This window comes from Mobula hypostoma, chromosome 7, assembly GCF_963921235.1.
Source record: "Mobula hypostoma chromosome 7, sMobHyp1.1, whole genome shotgun sequence".
NCBI classification, from domain to species: Eukaryota; Metazoa; Chordata; class Chondrichthyes; order Myliobatiformes; family Myliobatidae; genus Mobula; species Mobula hypostoma.
The window spans coordinates 174,778,438-174,791,603 of record NC_086103.1 but is presented as its reverse complement, the minus strand read 5'-3'; positions in this window follow the sequence as shown (position 1 = coordinate 174,791,603).

Below are 13,166 nucleotides of genomic sequence, written 5' to 3'. Positions count from 1 at the left end.
CGCCCTGCATTTCTCGCAGTTCCGCCTGCACTTTGGACTGCAGGTGTTTAAACTTGTCTTTCTTTGAGACAGATGACAGGTCAATCTGCCAGTCTGCATAGGTCTTGTTCTTGGCCCAAAAGGCTGCTGAAATGGTCTCGTGGTTTTCATCAAACCAGTCTTGATGCAGTCCGAGTACAGTTGTTGCAGTCTGCGTGATGACATCTTTGAACTGCATCCACTTTTCAGAACAGGTTCCCACAAGCGGTGAATTGCTGGAGAGTTTTTCATTAAGTACATCTTGAAAACGTTGGACTTGACCTGGGTCTTGCAGTCTGCTGATGTTGAATGACACTCTGACAGTCTTTGGTTGTTTACGATGCAAAGGGGCTATGTGCAGGTTGGGGACCAACCAAACCAGCCTGTGATCTGTCCAACACTCAGCACCCTGCATGGCCCTGGTGACGGTGACGTCTTGAAGGTCACGCTGGCGTACTATGACATAGTCGAATAAGTGCCAGTGTTTGGACCTGGGATGCATCCAGGTTGTTTTGTACTTGTTTGCAAGTCTAAACATTGTGTTAGTGATTCACAGGCTGTGCTCGGCACACTTGCTCAGAAGCAGCAGGCCGTTACTGTTTAGTTTTCCCACCCCCATGTCTCCCAAGAACTCAATCCCAGTTGTCGCTGTCTGTCCCCACCCTAGCGTTGAGGTCGCCCAAGATGACAAGTTTGTCGCTGGCGGGGGTTGTCTGAATAGTCTGGTCCAGGTCCTCATAGAAACTTTCCGTGTCTTCATCTGGACTCACGAGAGTTGGTGCATAGACAATGGTGATATACCGGGACTTGCTGAGTGGAAAGCGGAACGTCATGATAGGTTCATTTATTCCAGTGAGTAGAGTAGGGATGTTCTTCAGCACATCTACTCCGTGGATCCTGTCGTCAGTCTGTGGTTTCCCTTTCCAAAAGAACGTATATCCACTCACTGCTTCCTGTAATGAACCCTCGTCTGCAAGCCTGGTCTCACTGAGTGCAGCGATATCAATGTGATAACAGCGAAGTTCGGCCGCTATGAGTGCTGTTCGTCTTTCAGGCCTTGCCATCCAGCAAGGTGCTGGTGTTCCAGCCTCCAAAGATGGGTTTCCTTTGATTTGTTTCTCTTGATGCACGTCGACCGCTAAGGAGATGATCCGCCAGCCGCGGTTAGCTAGCCAGATGTTGTGGGGCAGGCAATGTTTAAGGTACCTTTCCTAACTCCGTCCCTCTTGCGAGGGTGGGCAGTACTGTCCTAAAAAGGGCTGCTCGGTCGCCTTGGATGCTGCCAAACATCTCTGCTGTCCCGGGTACAGAGATGAATGACCACTGGTCCAAAGGCTGCCTACGTGCAGGTTTGTGACTACAACTGCCTGTGGTCATCTCCATCCGTTGCTTCGCCACTCCCCATTGCCACAGGGTTTGATGAGTTGGGTTTGGACTGAGATGAATCGCGCAACAGAAACCTGTACATGATGGAGTTTTAAGCAGAACAGCCGTTGCACAGGGGCAATCCCACTCTCTCGGCGGAAGAGACCTTGATCCAGTGGCACGGACAACCGTTAATGGCTGGAGACCTCTCCTGCTGCAGTGGATGACCAGGATGTCTAAGTGTCTTGCCGTTCTCTAAGCGCTCCACAACGCCTGCTGGGCCTACCTTCTTGACGTTAGACCATTAATCGGTCTCCTCTGCTCAGTCTGCCAGGGCCAGACTTCACATGCTGGGGTAGGCAGGTCCCCTACCTCATCAAGGGTCAAAGACCTGTTGGCTATCCTCACCTGATTTGGCCTGTCTGCCGAGACGGTTTACCGGGCTGTGGCCGCTGCGTGTGTTGCAGCTACTTGGAGCCACAGGTGAGAGCTGAGCGCCAGGCGGGGACCAAGGGTGGACGAGCTACCCTGAAAAGGGCACGGCAGGCCCCCCCACCAGAGGTGTTACCCCTCCCTAGACACCCCATACACCCTTCCAGGACCAGGAGGAATGGAGACAGACTAACCCCTATTAACATCAATGGATCTGCAGTTGAGAGGGTGAATAGCTTTAAGTTCCTTGGCAAAAACATCACCGAGGACCTCACATGGTCTGTACATACCAGCTGTGTGGTGAAAAAGGCACAACAGCGCCTCTTTCATCTCAGAAAGGTTGAAGAAGTTTGGTATGGCCCCCCAAATTCTAAGAACTTTCTACAGGGGCACAATTGAGAGCATCCTGACTGCCTGCATCACTGCCTGGTATGGGAACTGTACTTCCCTCAATCACGGGACTCTTCAGAGAGTGGTGCGGACAGCCCAGTGCATCTGTAGATGTGAACTTTCCACTATTCAGGACATTTACAAAGACAGGTGTGTAGAAAGGGCCCGTAGGATCATTAGGGACCCGAGTCACCCCAACCACAAACTTGTCCAGTTGCTACCATCCGGGAAATGGTACCGCAGCATAAAAGCCAGGACCAACAGGCTCCAGGACAGCTTCTTCCACCAGGACATCAGACTGAATAACTCACGCTGAAACAACTGTATTTCTATATTATATTAACTATCCTGTTGTACATCCTATTTATTATAAATTACTATAAATTGCACATTGCACATTTAGATGGAGAAGAAACGTAAAGATTATTGCTCCTCATGCATATGAGGGATGTAAGTAATTAAGTCAATTCAGAGTTGTATTCTGTATACATACTCTGATAATTATTGTACTTTGAATCTTTGAAACAAGCTGTTCATCTCACCAAATCCATACAGACTAGAGTGTAACCCTCAGTATTGATCACATGTTTCAGCACTTTCAAATGCCAGTTCAGATTCAGATTAATTTATGTATCACATGCTCATCAAAACACAGTGAAATGTGTTGTTCGTGTTACCAATCAGCACTACCTAAGGATGTGCTGGAGACAGCCCGCAAGTGTTGGCATGCTTCTGGCACCAGCATTACGTGCCCACAACTTACTAACCCTAACCCATACACCTCTGAAATGTGGTGGAAACTAAGGACCCATATGAAACCCACGCAGTCAGTCACGGAGAGAACGTACAAACTCCTTACAGACAACAGCAGGAATTGAACCCCAATCCTACAGTCGTTGGTGCTGTAAATGTGCTGCCCATTTCATCCATGCATCGAGGTCACCCAGTACAACTACTGGGTGACTCTCTATCAATAACTCCACCAATCTTCGTCTCATCTGAGAACTTGCTGATCATGGCTCCAAAATACACATCCGAATTGTTCATATTCACTCAGTGGCCATTTTGTTAGCTACACCTATTCACCTGCTTATTAATGCAAATATCTAATCAGGCATTCAAGTGTCAGCGACTCTGTGCAGACATGGTCAAGAGGTTCAGATTTTGTTCAGGGCAAACATCAGAATAAAGAAGAAGTGACTTTGACAATGGAATGATTGTTGGTGCCAGATGGGGTGGATAGACTCAGAAAATTGGATCTCTTGGGATTTTAGTGCACAGCCGTCTCTATAGTTTATATAGAATGGATCAAAAAAACAAAAATGAAGTATCAGTAAGCAGTGGTTCTATGGGCAAATTGCCTTGTTAATGATGGTGGCAAAAGGAAAATGGCCATATCAGTTTAAGTTGACAGGAAGGCGACAACAACTCAAATAGCCACAAGTTACAATAGTGGTGTGCAGATGAGCATCTCTGAACACACAGCAGGTTGAACCTTTAAGTGGTTTAGCTGTAGTTGTTGTTCAGAGCAAACATCAGAATGGAGAAGGAATGTGTTCTAAGTGACTGTGACCACAGAATGATTGTTGGTGCCAGATAGGGTGGTTTGATTATCTCAGAAACTACAAATCTGCTGGGATTTTCAAGCACAGTATTCAGTAGAGTTTACAGAGAATGGTGCAAAGAACAAAAAACAAATCAAGTGAGTGGCTGGCTGTAGGCAAAAATACCTTTTTAATGAGGTAGGTCGATCAGAGGAGAAAGGCCAGACCCGTTCATGCTGACAGGAAGGCGACAGTAACTCAAATAATCATGCGTTACAACAGTGGGGTTCAGAAGAGCATCTCTGAATGCACAACACATTGAACCTTGAAGTGGATGGGCCACAGCAGCAGAAGATAGTGAACATACACACAGTGGCCACTATATAAGGTACAGAAGGTACCTAATAAACTAGCTACTGAGTGTGTTTAAGACACAGTTAAAGAGAATTTTTGCATAACATTGAATTCACCTGCTTGTTAATACAAATATCTAATCAGCCAATCATGTGACAGCAACTCAGTGTGTTAAAAGAATGCAGCCATGGTCAAGATGCTCAGTTGTTGTTCAAACCATACATCAGGATCAGGGGAAGTTGATGGGAATCGTGAACGATTACATCACAAGGAAATATGTGGAACATGGAAAACCTACAGCACAATACAGGCCCTTCGGCCGCAAAGCTGTGCCGAACGTGCACTTACTTTAGAGATTACCTAGGCTTTGCCCATTGCCCTCTATTTTTCTTTTCTTTTTGGCGTGTGCGTGAGGCGTGTGCGATGTTGGTGGGACGATGTCTTTTTTCATGCCTTTACAAGGCGCAGAGCGAGAGAGAGACTGTGTGGTGCACCACTCCTCTCACAGACATTTCGCAGTATTTTTCCCTTTACTTTACGAGGTCGAGTTGCGATCTCGACACTCAACCCTGCACAGATGGAAAGTGTACTCGGGAGCAGACCGACTGGAGTCAAACCCGGGAACCTTCGTTCCAGAGTCCGGTGCTGATGTCACCAGCCGGCCGGCCCTTTATTTTTCTAAGGTCCATATACCTATCCAGGAGTTTCTTAAAAGACCCTATCGTATGCGCCTCCACCACTGTCATCGGCAGCCCATTCCACGCACTCACCACTCTCTGTGTAAAAAACTTACCCCTGACATCTCCTCTGTACCTACTTCCAAGCACCTTAAAACTGTGCCCTCTCGTGTTAGCCATTTCAGCCCTGGGAAAAAGCCTCTGGCTATCCACACGATCAATGCCTCTCATCATCTTATATCCCTGTGAGGAATGGGACTCATGGAATTGGTCTCAGAAACAGCATAGAATCAATGAGCCAAGTGGCCTCATAAGAGAATATGCGAATTAAAGTGACGGGCAATTGAAAACTGAAGGTAGACTGAACAGAGAGATTCTATACAGCGATCGCCGAACATCGCCGGTACCAAATGATGTACCTAAACTGGAAGTGGAACAAGTGAGTTAGCTTTAAAAGCTATAGTTATGTCTGAACTACACTCAGTGGCCACTTTATTAAGTACCTCCTCTACAAGGCATTTTCATCCACAGAACTGCCACTCACTGTTTTTTTGCACCATTCTCTGTAAACGCTAGAGTCTGTTGTGCATGAAAATCCCAGGAGGTCAGCAGTCTCTGAGATACTATAACCACTCAGTCTGGCACCAACAATCATTCCACAGTCAAAGTCACTTCGATCACATTTCTTCCATTTTCTGATATCTGATCTGAACAACAACCGAGTCTCTTGACCATGTCTGCATGCTTTTATGCATTGTTACTGCCATGTGACTGACACTAGACTACTACAGCACGGTACAGGCCCTTCAGCCCTCGATATTGTGCCGATCCATATATTTCTTTAAAAGAAACGTACTAAACCCACGCTACCCCGGAACCCTCTATTTTTCTTATATCCATGTGCCTGTCCAAGAGGCTCTTAAATACCCCTAATGTTTTCACCTCCACCACCATCCCTGGCAAGCCATTCCAGGCACCCACAACCCTCTGTGTAAAAAACTTACCCCTGATGTCTCCCCTAAACTTCCCTCCCTTAACTTTGTACATAACCTCTGGTGTTTGCTATTCGTGCCCTGGGAAACAGGTGCTGGCTATCCATCATATCTATGCCTCTCACAATCTCGTAGATCTCTATCAAGTCCCCTCTCACCCTTCTACACTCCAAAGAGAAAAGTCCCAGCTCTGCTAACCTTGCCTCATAAGACTTGTTTTCCAATCCAGGCAACATCCTGGTAACTCTCCTCTGCACCCTCTCCATAGCTTCCACATCCTTCCTATAATGAGGTGACCAGAACTGAACACAATACTCTCAGTGTGGTCTCACCAGAGATTTGTAGCGTTGCAATATGACCTCTCTACTCTTGAACTCAATCCCCCTATTAATGAAGCCTAGCATCCCATAGGCCTTCTTAACTATCCTACCAACCTGTGCAGCGACCTTGAGGGATATATGGATTTGAACCCCAAGGTCCATCTGTTCATCCACACACTTAAGTAACCGACTATTAACCCTGTACTCAGCCTTCTGGTTTGTCCTTCCAAAATGCCTCACCTCACACTTATCCAGATTGAACTCCATCTGCCATCTTTCTGCCCAACTCTGCATCCTGTCTATATCCTCTTGTAACCTTCGACAACCTACAGCTCCATCAACAACTCCTCCAATCTTCATGTCATCCGCAAACTTACTCGCCCATCCTTCCGCCTCTTCATACAGATTATTTAAAAAAAAAAATCACAAAGAGCAGGGGTCCCAGGATAGATCCTTGCAGCACTCCACTAGTCACCAACCTCCAGGCAGAATATTTTCCTTTCACTACTACCCTCTGCTTTCTTCATTTCAGCCAGCTTTTTTATCCAAATAGCCAAGGTTCCACTGATCCCATGCCTCCTGACTTACTGGATGAGTCTCTCATGGGAGACCTTGTCAAATGCCTTGCTAAAGTCCATGTAGACCGCATCTACCGCCCTACCCTCATCAATTTCTTTTGTTACCTCTTGAAAAAACTCAATTAGGCTTGTTAGGCACAACCTTCCCTTCACAAAGCCATGTTGACTATCCTTGAGTAGACTGTACTTCTCCAAGTGCTCGTAGAACCTATTCTTAAGAATCCTTTCCAATAGTTTGTAGGCCACTGACGTAAGACTCACCGGTCTATAGTTCCCAGGATTCTCCCTATTACCTTTTTTAAACAAGGGAACTACATTTGCCATTCTCCAATCCTCCAGCACCTCCCCTGCAGCCAAAGAGGATTCAAAGATCATAGCTACTGCTCAGTAATCTCTTCTCTCACTTCCCACAGCAACCCAGGGTATATCACATCCGGCCCTGGGGATTTATCAATCTTGATGTTTTTAAGATCCAACACTTCTTCTTCCTTAATCTCCACATCATCCAACACACAGGCCTGTTCTATTTCGACCTCACCCTGATCAAGGTCCTTTTCACTTACGCTTGTGATTGGCTGATTAGATATTTGCATAAATAAGCAGGTAAACAGGTGTACCTACTAAAATGACCACTGAGTGTATATGATATATTTAATTGGATTTATCAGAATTACTTGTATGATTAGTCTACTAGCCTGGCTGCTAGAACTATAGAACAACTGTCCAAGCAGTACAGGCATTTATTCTGATATGGAGTTTATAAGATTCCATTAATGAGCTTTAATGCACTGCTTTGCTTGAGTTATTTAAATAATTAACATGAGAATCACTATTCAGCACTTTAGCAAACAAAAATACCTGCTAATCTATACAGCAGTCAAAATCCAAAGTGAATTTGAGTTACTGTGGCCTTCCTGTCAGCTTAAACCAGTCTGGAGATTCACCTTTGACCTCTCTCATTAACAAGGCATTTTTCCCCACAGAACTGCTGCTCACCTGATGCATTCTTTTTTGTTTTTGTCATTCTCTGTAAATTCCGGAGAATGTTATGAATGAAAATCCCAGAAGATCAGCAGTTTCTGAGATACTCAAACCACCCTGTTTAGCATCAACAATCATTTCACGGTCAAAGTCACTTAGATCACATTTCTTCCCCATTCTAATGTTTGGTCTAAACACCAGCTGACCCTCTTGACCAGGTCTGCATGCTTTTATGCGTTGAGTTGCTGCCACATAATTGGCTGATTAGATATTTGCATTAACAAGCTGGTGTATAGGTGTACCTAATAAAGTGGCCACTGAGTGGCCGGCATTTTCTGTGTATCTATATAACCATATAACATATAACAATTACAGCATGGAAACAGGCCATCTCGGCCCTTCTAGTCCATGCCGAACTCTTAATCTCACCTAGTCCCACTGACCTGTACTCGGTCCATAACCCTCCATTCCTTTCCTGTCCATATAGCTATCCAATTTAACTTTAAACAACAACATCAAACCTGCCTCAACCACTTCTGCTGGAAGCTCATTCCACACAGCTACCACTCTCTGAGTAAAGAAGTTCCCCCTCATGTTACCCCTAAACTTTTGCCCTTTAACTCTGAACTCATGTCCTCTTGTTTGAATCTCCCCCACTCTCAATGGAAAAAGCCTATCCACGTCAACTCTATCAATCCCCCTCATAATTTTAAACACCTCTATCAAGTCCCCTCTCAACCTTCTACATTCCAAAGAATAAAGACCTAACTTGTTCATTCTTTCTCTGTAACTTAGAAGATGAAACCCAGGCAACATTTTAGTAAATCTCCTCTGTACTCTCTCAATTTTATTGACATCGTTCCTATAATTCGGTGACCAAAACTGTACACAATACTCCAAATTTGGCCTCACCAATGCCTTCTACAATTTCAACATTACATCCCAACTCCTATACTCAATGCTCTGATCAATAAAGGCCAGCATAACAAAAGATTTCTTCACCACCCTATCAACATGAGATTCCTCCTTCAGGGAACTATGCACCATTATTCCTAGATCCCTCTGTTAGACAGCATTCTTCAATGCCCTACCATTTACCAGGTATGTCCTATTTTGATTAGTCCTACCAAACTGTAGCACCTCATATTTTTTAGCATTAAACTCTATCTGCCATCTTTCAGCCCACTCTTCTAACTGGCCTAAATCTCTCTGCAAGCTTTGAAAACGTACTTCATTACCCACAACTCCACCTATCTTAGTATCATCTGCATACTTACTAATCCAATTTACCACCCCATCATCCAGATCATTAATATATATGACAAACAAATCTATGAAATCTGAAAATAGGTGGCTAAAAAGATACAACTGAATAAATACCTCAGAGGAGGGAAGCAGAAAGCTTTAGAGGGAAGGACAGCTGCCAAAGACAGAATGATTAAAATCTGGCATACTGAAAAGTCAAACTATAAAGAACATAGAGTTCTCAAAGTACTGTACATCAAAAAGGAAGGACCGAGCAATTTTACAATAAAGATGTAAATTTGTAAGGTGCGGCTTTGCTGAAATGGAGCCAATGCAGGTCAGGGAGCCCAGGAGCAATGAATGAACAGGATTTGTTACCAGTAATGTGCTATTTTTAACCTCAAGCCACTCAAAGTCAATATTGTTGAGCTGGACAGGAAAGGTCTAACGTTCGTTGATTATTATTTATTGAGATACAGTATGGATTAGGCCTTTTGGCCTTTGAGCCGCGCTACCCCGCAACCCCGATTTAAACCTAGCTCAATTCTGGGACAACTTACACTGACCAATTAACCTACCAACCGGTATGTCTCAGGACTGTGGGAGGAAACCAGGGCACCCGAAGTGCATCCACACGGTCACGGGGTCAAAGTGCAACCTCCTTACAGTCAGCAGTGGGAATTGAGCCTGGATCGCTGGTATTGTAAAGCACTGCACTAACCACGACACTGCCATGTCACCCACATTGTTATTGATTATGTTCTTGATCACAAAGTTGGTTAAACGTCCTGACACTGATTGTTCTGATATGGTGCTGTAACACAATTTTCAAAGATTGTTTTCAGTTTTTGTTCGTATTTATTATTTATTCATACTGCTTAATTTCACAAATTTCTGTTTGGGAAGATGGGGGTAAAGCACTTTAGAGTCCAACACCATAAGACCTAGGACCAGAAACATGTTATTCAGCCCATTGAGTCTGCTCTGCCATTCTATCCTGGCTGATTTATTATCCCTTTCAACCCCATTCTCTTGGCTTCTCCCCTTACAAATCAAGAACCTATCAATCTCTACTTTAAGTATACCCAATGACTTCACCTCCACAGTGCTTCGTGCAGCCCTTATGTGTGAGGTAATGGACTTTGGAAGGAAGAATGGAAAAACAAATCATTATTTAAATGTTGCGAGACTACAAGATTTTACAGTGGAAAAGATCTGAGTGATACATTCGTCAGTACTTCACTCAGCCCAACACTGATTCCACAACCTATGGAATGACTTTCAACGACTCTCCAACTCATGTTCCCAATATTATTTGTTACTCATTTATTTATATGCTAGCATTATTTGTTTTTCTTTTTGTGTTTGTACAGTTGGGAATGTTTGCACATTAGTCATTTGCCTGCCTTTGCTTGGGTGCAGACCTTCGTTGATTCTATTGTGTTTCTTTGTGTCTACTGTGAATGCACACAAGAAAATCAGTTTCATGGGAGTATATGGTGACATGCACATACACTGAGAACAAATTCACTTTGAACTCCGAACTTTGAAACTTGGACGGTAATGGTGAGATTGGCATTTCTTACACACCTAACCATTCATAGCTCCAGAACCACCACAGTGTTTGATCTTTTTTAAAAGAGCCTCTCCAATGAAACTGCCATACAACTGAGTGAAGCCGTTCAAGAACATGGCTCATTGCCATCACTATTCCATCAAGAAAGTCGCTCATCAAAGAATTGTCACCTTGCCATCTTCTCAGCAGCTTGCTGTCTTGAATGTGGTGTGTACAAGCGGCGATTGATAAGTTTGTGGCCTGAGGTAGAAGGAGATGAGTTATCAACTTCAAACTTTCTGCATAATCACTCAAAGAGTTGACCTGCATGTGCATATAAGGAGAGCTGTATAACTCATCTCCTTCTACCTTAGGCCACGAATTTATCAATTACCCCTGCTGTGGACACTTTCTGGAGGTCCAAGATCCGTGTGCTCCACGACCGCTGGACTAAGTGTGTAAATTTAGGAGGGGACTATGTTGAAAAATAAATGTGCTAGGTTTTCTAAAATTGACTCCTTCTGCCTTAGGCCACGAACTTATCAATCACCCCTCATATGTGCCTTGCACCTTGTCACTGTGGGAATGCTGTTTCGTTTGGCTGTATTTATGCATAGTTGAATGATAATTAAACTTGAACCTGAATTTAAGGGCACTCAGGGAAGGGCAAAAAATGCTGGTCTTACCAGCGACACTCACAACCTATGAGCAAAACAAATCCAACTGTACCACTGTATAGAAGCGAAAAGCTGAACTATTTGGTGGGTAACATTTGCAGTCTAACTCAACTCACACTTGATTATTGCAACTCAGAAAATACAAATTAGCTCATATTAGAAAGCAACTGCCCTTTATTTGTCATTCTTCACCTCATTGGATTTGAACTGCAAGCACAATAAATCTTGCCTTTGGCAACGCACATTGTGAACTCAGTGACTTCACAAACAAAAGAAAATCTGCAGATACTGGAAATCCAAGCAACACCCATAAAACTCTGGAGAAACTCAGACCAGGCAGCATTTATGGAAAAGTGTAAACAGTTCAATGTTTTGGGCTGAGACCCTTCCTTCTTCAGGACTGAACTTGAAGGAGGGTCTCAGACTGAAATGCTAACTGTTAACTTTTTTCCATAGATGTTGTGTGTCCTGCTCATTCCCTCCAGCAGTTTGTGGGTGTTGCTTGAACTCGTTTACTTCCCCAGGTTTACACTCCCCTTATTATGGAAATTACTATGAATTCTTAATTTAGTCATGTCAAATTTGTCACTTTAGAAAAGAATCAAGAACGTAAACTATTTTCTGAATTAATTTCTATGTAGATTGGTATGACAGCTACTCTACAGGAGAAACAGGAGAAATTCTGCAGATGCTGGAAATCCAAAGCAACACACACAAAATGCTGGAGGAACTCAGCAGGTCAGGCAGCATCCATGGAAATTAATAAACAGTCGATGTTTTGGGTTGAGACCCTTCATCAGAAATTGAAGGAATCTACATTCCTGAAGAAGGGTCTCGGCCTGAAACTTCGACTGTTTATTCATTTCCACAGATGCTGCTTGGCCTGCTGAGTTCCTCCAGCATTTTGTGTGTGTGTGTGTTACTCTATGCATGACCACAAGAAGCTGCAGAGAGCTGTGGACACAGATCAGCTCATCACAGAAACCAGCCTCCGCTCTTTTAACACAAAAGATGCTGGAAGTCCAGAGTAGCATGGTCTTTGATTATACTGGCTACTTTACTAAAGCACAAAGAAGTGTAAACAGACACAGAGAAGAAATCTGCCTATATTTCCTGCTGCCTCAGTAAAGCAGCCAGCAAAATCAAAGAGCTCCCACCCACCCCAGACATTGTCTCTTCTCCCCACTCCCATCAGGCGGAAGATACAACAGCCTGAAAGCACGTACCACCAGGATCAGGGGCAGCTTTTATCCCACCCTTATCAGACCCTTGAATGGACCTTTTGCATGATAAGATGGACTCTTAAACTCACAATCTACCTTGTTATGATCTTGCACTTTATTGTTGGCCTGCACTGCATTTTCTCTGTAGCTGTGATGCTTTATACAATGGTTCATTGGTCCCATTTAATATCAGAGAATTTATACAATATGCAACCTGAAATTCTTACTCTCTGCAGACATCCACGAAACAGAAGAAAAACCTCAAAGAATGAATGACAGAAAAACCATTAGAAACCCAAAGCCCCTCTCCCCATCCCACACATAAGCTGTAGCAAAGCATCAACCCTCCCCTCCCCCCACTTATTCAAACAAAAAGCATTAACCTCTCCATCACCCACCATACAAGGAATAGCAAAGCCCCCCCAAAGAAACCATGATCTGAAGGCCATGAAAAACCATTGTTCACTCAAGTTTGACATGTCTCAGGCTCTCTCTCTGTCATTGACAAAGGAGAGAGAGTGTCACTCCTGCCACAGGGAGAGGAGAGACTAACAGCTTCTTTGCATTGTTATTATTTTACCTTGTTCTACCTCAATGCACTGTATAATGATTTGATCTGTATGAAGAGTGTGCAAGACAAGCTTTTCACTGTATCCCGGTGCTTGCAACAAGAATAAACCAATTCCAACACCAATACTCCACACATACAAGACCCGGGTTCAGGATTGAACCTGGGTCTCTGGTACCGTGAGGCAGTGGCTCTTCTTGTTGCATCACTGAGCCTCTTTTGTTTTACACTGTCTGGGAATTAAACC